Below are 4,452 nucleotides of genomic sequence, written 5' to 3' on the forward strand. Positions count from 1 at the left end.
GAATCTACCAATGTAAATGCTCATGAAAATAAAGAAATCACATTAAATGAGTATTTGTGTCCAAACTTTTGGCCTGTACTGTAAATAAATAATCATGAAGCAGCACATTAAGTGAAGTGAACGTGAAGTGATTGTGAGACAATACAGCACAGCACACATGCACACAATGAAATGTGTCCTCTGCTTTTAACCATCACCCTTAGTGAGCAGTGGGCAACCCGGGTGGCAGTGCGTGGGACAGTGCTTTGCTTGGTGGCACCTCAGTGGCACCTTGGCAGGTCGGGATTCTTACCGGCAAGCTTCAGATTACGGGGCTGCTTCCTTAACCGCTAGGTCACCACTGCCCCATAATCTGTTTAAGGCACATTTATGACCCTGTGACTGCACTTTAGCCAAAAGGTCTGTTTCTTTTGAGACAAAGTTTTTCCTCACCTGTGCCAAGGCGGAGAAGGGTCTTTACATTTATATTCCATCATCCTCCCTTCTCCTCACTGGCAGAGGGGCTGGATGGTAATTATGGATGTCCCATGAGATGAGGAAAATCACCGTGCCGGATCTGTCACCCCCGTCGTCTCGACCCTGTTTAAAAAATAGCACAGTTCCTGTCTGATGCGGAAAAGGTCACAGGCTGACTGAGAGTGAGCCCAGTGTCAGAACATCACTCCTCAGATGAATGGATCATGTTAAACATATTGAGCCCCCTGCTGATAAGAAGAGAGATAGGGAAAAGGATTTAAAGATTTTTTCTTCACTCTTTCAGTCTGAGTTAGAAAGAGGGTGAGCAGCAATCCATCAGAATATAATATTTTATATAGTTTTTCTATACTGTATCCTTACAGAGAAGCACCTTTACACTGCAGCTCCTTACTATGAATATCCATACATATGTAAGTGAATGCAAACGTTTATATTATATTAGATTAGATTAGATTAGATTAGATTCAACTTTATTGTCATTATACATGTACAAGTACAGGGCAACGAAATGCAGTTCAGGTCTAACCAGAAGTGCAATAAGCAGCAAGTGCAGGATAAAGGTCAAATAAGTTGTATAGATAAGGTATAGATAAGGTGATATGTACAGGAAGAGACTGGATGATATTGGATAATGTTTACAGATAGATAAATATGAACATATTTACAAGAATAAACGTATAATCAGAATTCTATGTACAATGTAGTGCAATGATTATGTGCAAAAATGTGCAAGATTAAGTTGTGTTGGCTCGTTGGTCTAGGGGTATGATTCTCGCTTAGGGTGCGAGAGGTCCCGGGTTCAAATCCCGGACGAGCCCCTTACGAAAAGGCCACTGTTGTGCTTCGGGGCAGTGGTGGCCTAGCGGTTAAGGAAGCGGCCCCGTAATCAGAAGGTTGCAGGTTCGAATCCCGATCCGCCAAGGTACCACTGAGGTGCCACTGAGCAAAGCACCGTCCCCACACACTGCTCCCCGGGAGCCTGTCATGGCTGCCCACTGCTCACTCAGGGTGATGGGTTAAATGCAGAGGACAAATTTCACTGTGTGCATCGTGTGCTGTGCTGCTGTGTATCACATGTGACAATCACTTCACTTAAATCCTGTAGTACAGTGAGATTAGGTAGTACGGTGGTTATCGGGGGGGGCAGAGGAGTTCAGCAAGGAGACTGCCCTGGGAAAAAAGTGACTTATGTGGAATGTTAATCAGACTTAGACCAGATCATCGGTCATGTTTGAGAAAGGGCACAGCATATTGATATTTATTTAGAAATGAGCACAAAATAGAAACTGAAAAAGGTATGGTGGCCAACACAGAACTAAATAACGCACAGGAAGCTCTGAAATTAGCACAGATAGTACATAGAACACATGCACCACCAGGATTTGGAATAATGGGCATCTCATATAGGCTGTTTTGGACAGGCATGGGGCAGAGTTTGCCTAGCTGGCCACCAAGGGTGATGGGTTAAAAGCAGAGGCACATGCCGTTGTGTGCATCGTGTGCTGTGCTGTGTATCACAATGACAATGACAATCACAATCACTTTCAAGTCTTAAATGGGGGTGAGACAGGGAGACAAACAAGGATGTGGCACCACCTGGAGGGCCCAAGTACTACAGTGCCAGGGTGTTAGATCATCACAGTCTTCATATCCATTGTCCCCAACTGTGAATTGATTGTCAGGAGGAAGTCCCAAGGTGGATTGTATTGTAAATAAAAATGTTAGGCTTTGTCTTGCATTGACAGTTTGAGTTATGTGTAGCAATTACAAATGACCGTTGAATTATTAATCATAATGAGAGTTATGGACATTGTATATAGCTGCTTTTCCAGAGCACATATACAAAAAATTAAAATGGGTTAGAGGTTGTTTAGGTTATTGTTGTACATATTTTGCGTTATAATACTCTATACATGTAAATCTACGAATTTACATGATCTTCAATAAACTCAACCCATTTGTGTCCATTATAATTATTTTGAAGTTTTTAGTATCTAACAGTTTAGTATGTGCCAAATGACACTATTTCACAGTAAAATATTTGGACAAACGAGATCTGCACACATCATTAAAATAGTTTAGCACAACTATGAACCGCACCTGGCACGTGTGCCACAAAGACCGAAGGGTACAGAAAACAAGGCGATGCATGAAGTGAGAAGTGGCCGGGAAAACATTTCTTAAAAAGCTGTCAGCTGCTTTGAGTTGCAGCATAATACAGCGTTAGCAGACTCATTGTCAGAGTGTGAATGACCTGAAGCTGCTGATTGGCTAATTCCCATGACCTGGCCTGCTGGTGGGTTGGCTTTGAAGACCAGGCCAGGAATGCCGCTCTTGGGGAAGTGCTGTTGTGGCTTTGTCAGCCTGTTAGTTGAGGGCATTCAATTGCTCTAATACAACAGCAACCTCATCATTCTTCCTCTAACCTCCCCCCCCCCTCTCTCTCTCTTTTATGCTCCTCCTATCATTCACACTTTCAGTCCAGCTCACCATAGGCACTCTGTAACACAGACATCTACTTCTTTCTCCTCTCTCTCCTCAGTTTCCTTATCTTCTCCTGCTCTCCATGATGACCTGCTGTGCTTGGCTCCATCTCTCCATTTTCCCTTTATCTGTCGTTATCACCACAACCGCACTGTACCCTAGAGTGATTCACCTGTCTTCCCGATTTCTATGGGGACCAAACAACTCAGTGACCAACCTACAGATGATATTGGTCGCAAGAGATGCAGGCGACCAGAGAGACGGACAGAGTCCTCAGCACATGAGACACTGCCCATTGATGGAGTAAGTGAGATGTCAATATTCCCCAGCAAGAGCGTATTTGATGCTGGCTGACTGTTGTCAATACCAATGAGCGTGTGTCGATACTGTCTCAGAAGAGAGCTGGGGAGGTGAGTGAGTTGGCTGAAAATGAAGAGGCGTGTTATCTGCTTAAACTGACAGAGGGGCACTCTATAAACACCGCAAGACACTATAAAACACCAAATAACTGGTTGTCACATCCCTGTCATGGCGGCGCTGATGACGGAATGCAAGTAACTAATGTTGCACTCAACTGAAATCAGTGGACCAAAATGAAACATGGACACATGACTTTACAGTGAGGAGTTCTTTGTAATATTATTGTCAATAACAATAATAATACAACTGTACAAATACAGTTTACAATCGCTGCTCCAACCATAAAACCATATTTTTTCACATTTATATTCGTTGGATGAAGTTATATAAAGAGCTTTAGTCTTGCATATTTGTTCATTGATCCCAGGGATTCCGATTAAATAATCAACACTAACTAGCAACAGCATTTACAGTTTTTTTCTCATTTCATGAATATGTATTCTCATTAAATTCTTCTCAGGAATGAGTTTAACTGGTATGGTTCTATGATTGATGTACTTTAGTAAGGTTCAAGGCTCATTCAGTCCAACATGAAATAATTTAGTGGAATGTTAATACAAACATAAAAGCAACCAGTAAATCCTTATTCCAAGAGTCAATTGTGTCACACACACACACACACTACAATTCCAGATCAGAATTTAAAGTAAGCATTATTTTTAACTTGGCCACTTAGTTATGATTTTACTGTCCCCAAACTCCCCTAAACATCTTGATGTGACTGAAGTTTCCATGATTCTAAATAAGTCCCAAGACCTGGGGTCATTCACTGGCGGTTTGGCTGCAAAGGGATTTGGAAGCTCTCATGATGTTGTGGCTGCAGGAAGTGACCTTTGAGAAACATGATGCATCAGGAGAAAAGGGGTTGGATCTTAGGGCCTGTCACCTTCCCTGCCAATGTGCAACAATAGAGATGACTGTGTGCGTAACCTAGACCCCGTCTCCCTTACACTCACACACACATGCTGCTACTTTCATTCAAGAACTAATGACCCTTGACCTTTCCACAGTATGTCATCAGGCCCATCATGCTACATTTTTATTTATATACACACCATGTGGACATTTTGT

The 4,452-nt window shown here is 42.5% G+C and overlaps 1 non-coding gene across 1 annotated transcript; it reads left to right on the forward strand.

Annotated features, from left to right (window-relative positions):
- The first annotated feature begins 1,223 nt into the window (after positions 1-1,223).
- Positions 1,224-1,295, forward strand: trnap-agg (transfer RNA proline (anticodon AGG)). The gene has a single exon. It is a non-coding gene; the product is annotated as a tRNA-Pro (tRNA).
- Positions 1,296-4,452: the final 3,157 nt, after the last annotated feature.

Source organism: Denticeps clupeoides, chromosome 1, assembly GCF_900700375.1.
Source record: "Denticeps clupeoides chromosome 1, fDenClu1.1, whole genome shotgun sequence".
NCBI classification, from domain to species: domain Eukaryota; kingdom Metazoa; phylum Chordata; class Actinopteri; order Clupeiformes; family Denticipitidae; genus Denticeps; species Denticeps clupeoides.